Here is a 14,020-nt window from a genome sequence, read left to right on the forward strand (position 1 = left end):
CTAGGGTTGCTGTCTGGTTGGGGTCCTTGCTTTGCATTCCATATCCTCCATGGGCACTGAAAATTTGACCTCCTTTGCAAAGTTTCCTACTGTTTCCTATTGGTGGGGTCATAAAGGTTGTTTCATGTCTCAGTCACAGACCTTTTGTCTGGACTGATAGCTTCTTTAAAAATACACCTGTTTTGGGAAACTATTTGATCCCATGTTTTTTTGATCCCATGAACCAAAGGCCACATCCATGCTTCTTTTTTTTTTTTAATTTCATTTTTCAACGTTTTTTATTTATTTTTGGGACAGAGAGAGACAGAGCATGAACGGGGGAGGGGCAGAGAGAGAGGGAGACACAGAATTGGAAACAGGCTCCAGGCTCCGAGCCATCAGCCCAGAGCCTGACGCGGGGCTCGAACTCACGGACTGCGAGATCGTGACCTGGCTGAAGTCGGACGCTTAACCGACTGCGCCACCCAGGCGCCCCAATCCATGCTTCTTTTAAATATATACTACTTAAATTTCTAGATATGCTTCTAAGACATATTTCTGTATTTCTATTTCTTTATCTTACTCCTCTGTCTCCACCCCTCCTCAGCCTACCTAATTGTGAAATATATGAGCCTATCAGACTCAAGTGAAAAAGCAGTATTTTCCTGAGCCATGTTGTCCAATTTGAAATCTCTACTTTCATTATGTCTTTTTCTGATCCATTTGTGTTTCAATATTCTAGAACTAATTATACTTTTACATGTCTGTGAGGCCATGAAGGGCAGAGGCTTGGTCTGATTCACCTTGAATATTCATTTTTTTAGCACATAGCTTTGTAAATAGTTGTTGGCTCACTAAGGTTATATTAAACTCATGATAGTATCTGAAAGGGTTAATAGGCCCAACTGCTTATTTAACTCAGAAAGGCTTCAGTTTCAAAAACAAAAGAGTCCACCATGGTCTATAATCATTTACACTCCGATTAGGGATTTAGGCAATTGGGAGGTTGTAGTAAATGAATTGATCATTAAAATAATGTATGGTTACTTGGGCCAATGCTGCAAATTCTATACCTCTGGATATAAAGGAAATGTTTTTCTGCCAACAGCATTGTGAGAAGTGTACAAAATATAGTGTCTAGACCTTTCCTATTCGCAAAGAACCATCCCAACTTTGCAGAGCAGACAAGGCCAAAGCATATATTACCCCAGCTGGAAAAGTTTGAATAGAATTAAGCTACAGTTTATAATATTGGGAAGCTGCCTGCAATTAAAAAAAATTAACACACAAAGTGACAAGTACAGATGCAATGTCTGTAGAATTTTTATGCGATATGAAAACTAATAATCCTGTGCTTCAGTTTTTGTGGAAAGAATGCCTGTAATCTATTTTCTAATTTTTTTCATTAATGTCTTTGTGATCTAGCAAGCAGCACTTCTTATGCAAAAATGAGTGTCTCTATGTCTGAAGGTTGTATTTAGACAAAATTCTTCATAAAGTCAGTGTTCAGTGGCAATTAAATATGACTCACTCCACGTTAAAACTTTGCAAAGCATTTGCTAAAATGAGCTTACAAAGATCCATTTTAAAAGGTGGGCCTATAAAAATCTGGAATAGCAGCAATGAATTGAAAACAAATTTTATTTTAATGTTTTTATTTTCAGTTATGTATTGCATAATTTTATTTTAAAAACAATTTTTCATCTCTTGGAAAATACAATCTCGGTGAGCCCCATGTACTTACTGTCCCTTGTTCTCTTGTAAACCCCATGCTAGGATGATTTTACTAAAACATTTTACTAAAACAGTTGCCAGCTTTGTTTTACCTCTTGATGCAGAGTGTGGGCTGGCAGAAGCCCTCTCAAAATGTTACTTTGATTTTGTGTTCTTGGGTTTTTTTAATCACAGCTTGATGACCCTGAGTCTTAACAGGTTTGTTTTGAGACCCTTCTTCAACCTTGATATTCTTAGTGAATTTTGTAAGGTTGTTTATAATATATATTAAGTAAAGCCATTGTTGTTGCTGCTTGCTACTTTATTTTGCCCCCTGTCCCCCATCCTTTGCTAATCTAACTTCTGAGGATTGGTACCTTGCTCAAAATAACACCCTCCATCATCATCAGTCTTATTGCAAATGTAAAGAGCTTCCTATACCGTCAATAGTGGCAGTTTCAGTGTTCAGTAGTTTCAGTTTGAGATGTCACAAATGGTATTTAACTCTCTGTCTGGGCATTTAGTTGGCATTTTGCATCGTGTGTGCGTGTGCGTGTGTGTGTGTGTGTGTGTGTGTGTGTGTGTGTGTGTGTTCCCATGTAACCAACATTAATAAACCCTACTGGCCAATTCTCAGCTCTGTCTCTACAGGTGCTGAATTATGTGGGTCCCTGTAGGACTACATTCATCTTAGCAGGCCATTAAACTTCTTGCATCCTTACTCAGATACAAGAAATCTAAAAGTAATCACTTTTATAACTTCTCATGGATGCCAATCTTCTTGGAGCTATAAAGTGCCATTTTGTTTTAAAATAATTACTTCTGCTTCTCCCTATTAAAAAAAAAAACTGGAAACAACCAGATCAATATGGAGTGCCTATGAAACATTTGGCAAGTCTGCCATTTTTTTTTTCATTTTCTATTTGGTATGTACATCTTGCCTTATACTACAGTTTTGGAGATGGTGTTTAGGTAGTTGCTTCCTCTGTTTAGTCATCCTGGTAACTATTTAAAAACTACAGAGTAAAATGGTATCATAAGAAGAGGGAAAATAATGGAAAAAAAGCTTGGGTCCTTAAAGTTCACTGCTCCCTGGGAATCAAAGAGAAGGGCTGGCAATAGCAGAAGACAAAGCTGATTCCAGCTCCTATCTTCATGTGATTATCATGTGGAGTCAACTGGTATTCACCTTGGTGACAGGCTTGTGTCCTGATTATGACTGTATCACTGTGCATCTAGCCACAAACTTGGTACATAATAGTTATCAATATATTTCTATTGAAGAGATGTAGTAAAAAGCAGCCTCTCTGCCTTTTTCTTCTTATGCATTAACCATTATCTTGTTATCTCATTAACCATCTTATGAAGCTCATTTATTTGCTAAGACAGTGTAGATACTTTGTTTGCAACATCTAGTTAATCTTACCACATCCCTTAAGGTAGGCATTATTATCACTCTACTGAAGATTAGGAAATTGTGGCTCAGAGGGATTGAAAGACTGGCCCAAGGTGATACAACCATTAAATGATAGGACATGGACTTGAAACCTTGTTTGCCTGTCTGCAAAGCCTGTGGGACAGCTATATCTTTCATATTAGTGCTGCGAATGGCAAACTTATCTTTGTAGAGCAAAATATGACATAATGGAAATCTCTTGTTTGCACCAGACAAAAACGTACTAGGCTAGCAAATAAATAATAACAGGAATTTTATTATAAGAATGCATAATTTTATTCTGAAACCCAATGATCACAGACATTCAGTTATTCCTCAAGAGAAGCCAAAATCAGGTATTGGGAAAACCCAGGAAATGAGATCATTCACTTATAAAGCTTTTAGTCTAGAGGGAATACAGGGGTTAAGTGAATAATCACACAACCACATGTAAAAGTGTCCTGTATTAACGGCGTTACAGGAGAAATCTGTGGGGCTGTGAGAAAATTTTGATTCACCCTTGCATAGAAGATTCCATGTGCCCTGATATGAACATTGAAGACTAATTAGCTAGGATTAAAAGAAGTAAGAAGAACATTGCAACTCAAAATTCTCTTCCCTTTCCAGACTGTACCCAAGTTAGTACTTTCAGAAGATCTTCTTTAATCCTCCCAATGGAAATTGCATCCCATTTTTTGCTCATCCTTTTATTTCATGCCACAGTAGTGCAATTTATAATTATTTGTTTATGTGTGTTGATTTTTAAAATACCTATTTCTCCCACTCTTCTATATTATTAATATAAATGCCTTGGCCACATTTGAGAAGGTAACTGCCTTAAGGCAATCATCTGTGACCACAGTCATAAGTCATGAATAAAAACATTGCTGCCCAGGTGATCAGTGGTGTGCAGGGTTAGAAGGTGCAGTTTACATTGAATATTTGAAATTTTGAATATTTGTTGAGATTCCACTTTAGCATTATGCGGAAGACTTAGGATATGTATATAAACGCAGGCAAAGCTGCCCTTTCAAAGTTCACAATCTAGCAGGAGGAGCCAGATAATACCCAAACACATTTGTAACCCACATAATATTCCAGAAGATAATTGCTGTGGAGAAAGGGAAAAGGAAGAAAAACAAGAAGTTGCAATGATAAATTAAGATTGTTTGGAAGACCTCTTTGAAAATATGATATTTTACCAAAGAACTGATGGAGTTAGGGACACAAGATATGTAGATGACTAAGGCCTCAAAAAAGGGGGGTTCATGACTTGGAAGACACCCAAAGAGCTTTACATGTAATGCTGTGGCTTCTACCCTCTGTTCTTCTCATGTTTCCCCTTCTAGCTAAGGCCATTTTGCTTTTCTTCTCTTAGGTCTTTCCAGATTGCCAGCATAGCCATGGTGTAATTCAATGTAATACAACAGAGATGGTGATGGCAATTTTTCAAAAAATATTAGTGCACCATCAAAGTCTTGCACATTATACAATTTAGTGGTGGACTCTTCTGTTATGAGCTAAATGTGGACTAACTACTGACACTGTTTCCACCAAATCAATCAGAAAAGATGGAAAAATGAGTATATATGAACTGGTATATGTCTATACTATTCAATAACAGAAGTAAAGAGCCAATAAAACTCTCAATATGGTACTAATTAGTTAACCAGTGTACTTTCATAAATGTGTATTCACTGATAATTTAAGTAAGAGGTTAACTTAATGTCTACAATGTAGTTGGTTCTATGTTAATCATAAGAAATACCATGGAAAACAAGGTTGCCACATAAATGGAGATAAAATGTGTAGTGAGGATGCAGATATTAAAGAAACATTTGTAGTCTCAATTTCATATCTATGCAGTGGTTCCCAAACCAGGTAACCAACTCCTTCTGGAAGGAGCTGTGTGCCTCTGTATCTCAGAAACAGATATGATGCAATGATCAAAGTGAACACTAATTTAGTTCAAATTGTCAATATATAATGATAGAGCTAGCACTGATAGTCAAAACTCATCTAGTTTACCTAATACCCTCTACCACCACCATATTGTAGTGCTAATAACACTAAGAAATGTAAAAAGAGTTACATGAGATTGTAGACCTAGTTAGTTTCAGTGTTTGAATGTGAAATTAGAATATCTGGGTACTATTTGTACTACATCATCCCATTGCATTTGTCCTCATTCTTTCTCCTCCTCATTAAAATGGCTCAGTCAAGAAATGTTGTGGATGTATATAAATTGCACACAGACACAGAGACATACACACATGATTTAAATAAGCCTTACCTATTGTAAACCTTGCCTGTTTATAAGCATAATGTGAGTAAATATTATCCTTTTAAAGTTTTTGTCTAAAATCTTACCATCTGGGTGAGCCATATTCTCACAATACCCGTAGTTTAACACCATCCATCCTTCAAATTCCATCCTGCATCTCACCTTCTTTGCAAAGTTGTTCCTGAAATCCTAACTGACAATATCTCCCTGGAGTTTATACTTATTATAATTCAAGTAGCACCAAGCCTAATTCCTTGCACATAATCAACATTTAGCAATTAATTCTGAGTTAAATACGTATACAGTTTAGAAGCACCTGGGTGGCTTAGTCAGTTAAGTGCCCAACCTGATTTCAGCACAGGTCATGATCTCGTGGTTCATGAGTTTGAGCCCCACATTTAGCTCCACACTGGCATTGTAGAGCCTGCTTGGGATTCTCTCTTTCTCCCTCTCTCTCTCTCTCTCTCTGACCCCTCTGTCAAAATTAATAAATAAACTGTAAAAATATGTATATAGTTTATGACCTAATTAGACCATAATTTTCTCAAAGGTAAGAAGCATATCTTATACTGGTTTATTTCATCCACAGTTTCCAGCACAGCTGTAAGTAAAGAGACACTTATAAGACTTTGTAACTGGAAATGACCTTCAGAATAATATAATTTAGCCTCCTCATTTTTATAGAAGACAGAACATATTTTTAACAAAATAAGACTTTTTCTAGGTAATTAAGCTAGTTAGCTGTGTTGAGATTAAAATCCCGGTCTCATATCATTCTGATATACCATATTGAATTCCTCAATTGATATTCAATCAATATTTGTTGAACTGAACTGAACTTTGAAGTGTGTGTGTGAGAGAGACTATGTAAGGTGTATTTCTACTGAGATGAATTTAAAATATTATTGATAGTATGTATCTGGTTGCAAAGTCAGATATAATAAGTAAAATGGAGAGAGGTCTATACCTCATACAACCCACTCAGGTACTTTAAATAGAATAAATATTTGAAAAAAAATCATGATGACAATGAAGATAGTTATTCTCATCATGTCAAGATTGGCATTTTTGTTCTGCATCATGAATATCTGACAGTCGTCAGCTTGAGTCACCACCCATGACATTTACTTCTCTTAAATACTATTGTTAAAAAAAAAATGTTCAGCCCTCCTTCTTTCTTTGATTTATACATCACCCTGCTTAAAAAGTCTTTCTGAAGCTCTCCAAGCTTGCTTTCAGTTCTTCCTTAGAAGTCATGTGACAGGAATTTGTCAAGAAGAGACATTAGGAAGGGCGTACCATATGGTAAAAGAACCACAGAATTTAATAAAGGCCAATGCCTTTCTTTTACACAGGAGAAACAGAGGCACAGAATGAGAAAGCACCCTTTCTCAGGTTACATAGTTGGAAGTAGAACTGGAGAAAGAACTCAGGCCCCTCTTTTCAAGTTTTTAATGCATGTTCCCTCATAGAGATGAAATCAGGAAAAAATATAGGATGAGTAAATTCTGGTAGAGATCTTATTTTGTATACTTTTAAATCATAGTATATATGGTAAATATGGTATATTGGCTTTAAATAGCCAATTACATTTTGTTTGTTTATTTATCACCATTTAAGTTTTAATTTTTCCCACATACTTACCATGTGCCGTATACTTCACTCCTGTGTCTAACTCCAAATTTCGACCTGGTACCTGGTACCACTTTCCTTCTGTCTAAAGTACTTCCTTTAACATTTCTGTATTGCTTGTCAGGTAGTGATGAAGACTTTCACGTTCTGTATTTATGGAAAAGATATTATTTTACCTTCACTGTGAAAAAATATTTTTGTGGGATATAGGAGCCTAAGTTAACAGGTTGTTGGTTGTCTTCTTTTTTTTTTCCACCAGTATTTTACAGATGTGGCTTCATTTTCTTCCATTTGTAATTTTCCCAACAAAGAGTCTCTTGTCTTTTCCTCTATATGTAATGTTTTTCTTTGCACTGCTTGTAAGATTTAAACTAGTTTTTTTTTTTTAATTTTCTTTAGTCTTTTTTTTATTTTTGAGAGAGAGACACAGTGTGAGCAGGGGGGAGCAGAGGAAGAGGGAGACACAGAATCCGAACTAGGCTCCTGGCCTTGAGCTGTCAGCACAGAGCCCGGCGGGGGCTCGAACTCACGAACCATGAGATCAAGACCAAAGTCGGACACTCAACCGACTGAGCCACCTGGGCACCCCAATGTATCACTAGTTTTAAGCAATATGATTATGATGTCACTTTGTAGGGTTTTTTTTTTCTTTTCTCATTATTTCCCTGGGTTCATTAGCTCCTTTAACCAGTAGGTTCATAGTTCTCATTAAATTTGGAAAAAAAATATTAATTATTATTTCTGCAAGTTTTTTTTCTGTCCATATTTTTTCTGTCCATTCTGTCTCAATTCTGAGACATCATTACATATATTTTACGATCCTTAAGTTGCCTCATAGCTAATGGATGCTTTGTTAACTTCCTTTTATTATTTTATTTTATTTATTTTATTTTATTTTATTTTATTTTATTTTATTTTATTTTATATTTTAAAATGGATAGTTCCATTCTGGATTGTTTATATTTCTATGTCTTTGAGTTATATTTGCATCCGTAATATCTAAGCTGGTTTTAATCCTACCAAGTGTATTTTGCATCTGAGATAACACATTTTGCATCTTTAGAAGTTCAATTTGATCATTTTTTAAATTTTTATTTTATTTTATTTTTAAATATGAAATTTATTGTCAAATTGGTTCCCATACAACACCCAGTGCTCATCCCAAAAGGTGCCCTCCTCAATACCCATCACCCACCCTCCCCTCCCTCCCACCCCCCATCAACCCTCAGTTTGTTCTCAGTTTTTAAGAATCTCTTATGCTTTGACTCCCTCCCTCTCTAATGTCTTTTTTCCTTCCCCTCCCCCATCAATTTGATCATTTTCATATCTTCTATATCTCTTAATATATCCATGCCTTTCATTTACCTCCTTGAACATATGGAGTATATTTATAATAGCAGTTTAACATCTTTTTCTATTAATTCTTTCATCTAAGTCAACTTAGGGTCTGTCTCTATTAACTGATGTTTCTTTCCACTATAGGTCAAATGTTCCTGCTTCTTTCCATGACCAGTAATTTCCTATTGGATGCCAGACATTGTAAAGTTTATGCTAGTGGTTGCTGGATTTTTTTCTGTTATTGTTTCTTGCAATATTTGTGGTCTTGGTTTTGTATACAGTTAAGTTATGTGGTATAATTTAATTTCTTTTAAAATTTTCTTTTTAGTTTTTTTACTGGGTGCAGAGCAGCCATTAGTCTGCAGCTCATTAGACCTCACTACCAAGGCAATACCCTTTGTGGTCACTGCTCAATGGCCCATTTGTTAGGAAGTCTGCCCATTCTGTTTGGTGAGAACATGAACTTTTCCTCTTGTGTGAGCAACAGGGATTTGTGCATCTGCTCCTATCTGCTGATTCTTCTTCCAGACTTGGTAGTTTCCTCACACTTGTGTACTAATCAGCACTCATCTAATGGCTTACATGGAAACCTCAGCAGTTCTCTGGAGCCCTCTGTACTACTCTCTCCTCTCTGTATTCTGCATCTCAAATTCTAGCCTTTTTGCCTCCCCAAAATTGAAATACTGTCTCCTCAACTCAAGCAGAACAGGAGGCTCTTGGATTTCTTCTCCATGTACTGTGGCCTGGAATCTCTCTCCAGGTGGTCAGTTAGGAGAGTCATAGATATCATCTCATTTGTTTACCTTCTTTCACAGATCACTGTCCTACACTGTCCGTGGTCCACACTGAAAACTAGTGTATCTAAGTTGAAGCTGCCATAAAAAGTACCATAGATGGTGTGGCTCATGAATAAGAGAAACTGATTCCTCATAGTTCTGGAGGCTGAAAGTCTGAGATCAGGATGGTAGCACAATCAGGTTTTGGGGAGAAATCTCTTCTGGGTTGCAGATTGTCAACTTCTTGTTCTATCCTCATATAGCAGAAAAAGAGAGCTCTGTGTTCTTCATTCTTTTATAAGGGCACCAATTCATCATGGGTTCTCCATACCTATGACCTCAGCCAAACCTAAATACCTCCTAAAGGCTATGAATCCAAGTACCATCATACTGGGGAACAGCCTTTGACATAAGAATTTGGGGCAGAAGGTGGAACACAGACCCTCATTGCATAGCACATTGCTGCATATGTTTTATTCATTTTTATCCTTTTTTTTTTTGCTGGATTCTCTTAACTTTTTATGGATGCATAAAATGTTTAGGATTGAATTCTATTTTTAACATTTTGTTTAACCTAGAGAGTAGCCAGCTTAATTTTCAGCAAGTGATACTTTATTTTTTTAACTCTCATTCTTAGGCTCTCAAAAATGTGTCCTATTAAGTGTGGCTTGGGTATTTTCTTCTTTAATTTTCTTTTTTTCCCCTAAATCCCATAGGCATCATTGTATCAGATGGGGAAAGGCTTTTGCAAAGCTACTAATTAGGTATATATATATTTTTAATTCTGACTTTGATTTTCAACTAGACAAGTTTTAGAGGACATAAAGGATTCGTGAAAATTAAGTAGAAGACATAAAAGTCTAGTCAGGTGGGCTGATTCAGATTGTTTACAACCTTTATTGCTGTGTGAGAGAACTTGGATTATATCTAGTAGAGAGTGGGAATCCAAGAGGTTCTGAAGCAGGAAGATCTCATCAAACCTATACATAAGAGGATTACTTTGGCTACAGGATAAACTGAGATGTTGTGATTGGATGCGAGGATGCTTGGAGGGTAAAGCTCATTCTAGGCATGAAATAAAGACTAGAATTAGCACTGTGATGTTTTGTATACAAATCCCTATTAAATTAAGGGATGAACTTAATTCACAAGCATTGAAATTAACACTGAGTCCCCAGTACAAATAATGGATGGCTTTGGGGGAAAAAAAAATGTTATCTCTACTGAGAAAGCTGAACTCATACTACTGAACTCATACTACTGGGAAGTTCAAAATGAAATGACAGCTTATTTCCCAAGCAACCAGGATGTGACATGCACCTCTATCACCTGGATCTGTTCCCCAGAGCAGAGGCTTGTTGGGGAAAGATGGGATGTTAGGCTTGCACAATGCCACTTAGTAGTGCTAAGTTTTTAAGATGAGCACACACATCTAGACTATTTTCCAGTAACAAATTACTTCTGTATCACTTGCCCACGCCGTTCCTTAAACCTACATGGTGCATCACTGTGGGGAAGAACATCAGCTTTACTTTTTCTCCTAAACATTTTATCAGATTGACTTGTGTTTTTTTGTTAAACAGGAGATTAATTAAACTAGCTCTTTAAATTGATGAAAATCATTAGCATGAGGCAAGTAAAGTATTTATGGTTGTGTGGGAAGAAGCATGAGCAGGAGAATCAGTGGAAATTCAAACCAGCCATGAACTCATATTTGGGAGCTTTCAATAAAAAAATAAAATTATTTCTCTGGTCCTTTCCCAAGGCCATGTCTCAAAAGATGATCACTGTGAAAAAGAAGAGCATGGAGTATTTTCTAAAAGGTAAGGGGAATTTTTTTTATATGGAAACAGAAGGATGCCCCATGATTCTCTATAGATGCACATGCATTTTGGGGGAGGATAGAATGATAGGCACTCAATGAGATCAGTGTGTGGGACCACTGAAATGATGAATATTGATCAATACTGGGCAGGTAGCCCAGTATAGGAGAGAGAAGGCTATATTAAGAGTTTGGAGAGGACAGCTTGATTTATGTTCCCAAATGATCACCTGCATGAGCCCGGGCTAATCACCTCACCTCTCAAGACTCACTCTCCTTATCTATACAATGGGAAGAACAGAGTTAATTTGAGTTAAGGTCCCTTTTACTTCTAATTTCTCTCAATTCTTTGTTTGATGCTCAGGACATTACGTCCTTAATGTGTAAAAGGACATTATATCCTTAACATGCTTTGTGGGCTTTGTAGAACTCAGTAGGGAGGCTTGTGTATAGATACACTGTGAATGAGTCTCTATGACTTTGTGCATATGAGAGAGAGAGAGGGAGAGAGGAGGATGCATTTTCCATTTTTCCATTTTTGGTAAGATATACATTTGTTAAGAAACTATTTTTTGCTGGGTAATGGAGTTTTACAGAAGGAAATAAATGATTTGTGTCTATTAAAGAAGCAAGGGCAACAACTGCACATTTTTGAGAGCCACATTAAATTGTGTTCTGTTTCTCGCACTGTCTCTGTTCATTTGGATGAGAACTGAAGTGCACAATAAAAGGCTGAATTAAGTGAAGAGCTAAATGAACCAATTAATTCTTTTTTTCCTCCAATACAATGAAGGTGCAAACAGAATGTAGAGTAGCCTGAAGTTGGCTTTTGGATATCTTTTAATGTGACTTTTTCTGAAAGGCACAAAATCTGTGGTCGTGCTCCCCTCTAGTCTCAGACCTATACACAATACTCAAAGTGAAGGGGCTTTGACAATAAAATATAATTATATTTTTAATGAAGTAACAGTCACATTGAATACATGAATTTTCTTCAGCCCCCTATGTTTGGCCTGATACTGGTCTCTAATATTCTCAACTCTACAAAGCTTTAGCGTAGGACATTTGGCTTGCTCAGTTGGTGGAGTTTGCAACTCTTTATCTTGGGGTTGTTGAGTTCAAGCCCCATGTTGAGTGTAGAGATTACTTAAAAATAAAATAAATTAAATAAAATAAATAAAAAGCTTTAGTGTGAAGCTTAAATTTCTTGATAATATTCTCACCTCTAAAGGGCATCAATGTAATCCTAAATTTCTTGATAATTTTTCATGAATTTAAGAGACAGCAGTAGAATATATGGTTTGCAGTGTATCCATAGAATATTGGATTCAAACAAAGTTGATGTTTAATAAGAGCTTTGTGACCTTGAGCAAGTTATTTAACATCTCTGAGCTACGGTTACCTTAGCTTCAGAATGGTATAAAACAAATCCTTCCTTAGACAGTTTTTATGATTACTACATAAGATAATTCATTCCAAATGATTAACAAAATGTCAAATGCAGGTAAACACTCAGGCACTCAGGGAGTAGATGCTGTCCTTATTTTCTGCCCAGTCTTGGGAATACATAATAGAATGTCTTCCCCGTGGTATCATGTAATTTGCCTCCAAGGCAACAAAAATATCCCTAGGACCAAGGGACACTCTAGAACTGATAGTGGCAGTCCAGAGTGTATTATTTTACCAGGATTCTCTCCCCTTCTTTCATTCTGTAAGCATGCACAAACTCTTGCATACGCACAATGGGATGTGATCTCCCAAGGGCTCAGGCAAGAGGACGGTATGGTGCATCAGACTGGTCAAGTCTCACTTCTCTCCTTTGCAACCAGACACTGAAGCCCTTCCCACCTCATTAACCTCCTCTGAAATGTAAATAATAATAACACCAATCTCAGAATAATTGTGAGGAATAGATGAATTAATGTAAGTATCTCTTTTTAAAAAACAAACAAAAATGCTGAATATATGCACACTATCCCGGGAACTCCCTTCAGTGCTTATGATACTAACTTTAATCATCATAGCAACAGAAGTATGCTTGAGCTGGCTGGTTATGTCATAAGAATTTCAAGAATTTTCAGTATTCAAGGATTTTGTGAGCTGTTTGTTGATGGCTTCTAATAGGCATTGGTATGAGTGTTCACACCATAGGAATTGGCAGAGGCCACGTCACTGAACAACCCTGTGAGGCAGGTGCTAATATCAACCCCATTTCATGGCTGAGCACTGAAGAAGTAACCAACTTGTCCAAGACTCATAGTTGGTGAATGCCAGAGCTGACATTCAAAGCCCATGCAGTCTGACTTGTAAGTTTATGCACTTAAACTCTGCATAATTATACTGTGTGTTTTAAACACTGCAGAGTAAATGCTCAACAATTTTAGCTTAACCTTGAGAAAAGCATTTCGTTCACTGCTTTTCTGTCTTCTTCTTCCCTCTTCTCCCCCATTTCTCAAATAATCTCTGGTCTTGACCTTGGGTGTGCAGGAAGGAACTATGTTTTATTATTGTTGTTATTATTTCCACAATACATTGAAATCATCAGAAGAAGTTACAGATTTGGATCACCAAGTCTATTTAGTATGCATGGGTTTCAGTGGTGGTGCAGTATAATTGTATATTGGCCATTGTCTGAGCTGTTGGGAGCAGGGATGGACATGGTGTTTGTGAGAATGCCCCCTATCCCTGCTGCAAATGAAGTCTCTAAGGAGGAAGATGGAGCCGCTATTTCACCTTTACTTACCTCTGCAGAACGTTGCTATGTCTAGGGCACCAGAAGTACACTGGCTCCCAGAACAACTTAGTGGTGTCATTTCCTCCTTGAGTCTACATAATTGATTGTAGTTTTATATCTAAATGGCCAGAGAGTTAAGCTCAGCTGTGCCACTTGTGAGCTGTGAGCCCTTCGGGAAGATAAATATGCTAAATCTGTTTCTTCAACACTAAAATGTGAATAGTGGTAATACCTATTTTTTCTGGCTTGAGATGATCCTTGAAGATGATAATGCAATGTAAGAGTTGTAAACTAGAAAGTGATACTC

The 14,020-nt window shown here is 36.8% G+C and overlaps 1 protein-coding gene across 9 annotated transcripts in view; it reads left to right on the forward strand.

Moving 5' to 3' along the window:
* LRRC4C (leucine rich repeat containing 4C) overlaps window positions 1–14,020 on the forward strand; it is a 1,189,416-nt gene that overhangs the window by 957,473 nt on the left and 217,923 nt on the right. Inside the window, exon 1 of one of the 9 annotated variants that reach the window (XM_027072863.2) lies at window positions 10,684–10,980. The exons of the other annotated variants lie outside the window; for them this stretch is intronic. The gene's annotated coding sequence lies outside the window, so the exon portion shown is untranslated. Of the gene's footprint in view, window positions 1–10,683; window positions 10,981–14,020 lie in introns of those variants that run through there. 9 annotated transcript variants of the gene reach the window in all.

The sequence above is a fragment of the Acinonyx jubatus genome, chromosome D1, assembly GCF_027475565.1.
Source record: "Acinonyx jubatus isolate Ajub_Pintada_27869175 chromosome D1, VMU_Ajub_asm_v1.0, whole genome shotgun sequence".
Taxonomy (NCBI): Eukaryota; Metazoa; Chordata; class Mammalia; order Carnivora; family Felidae; genus Acinonyx; species Acinonyx jubatus.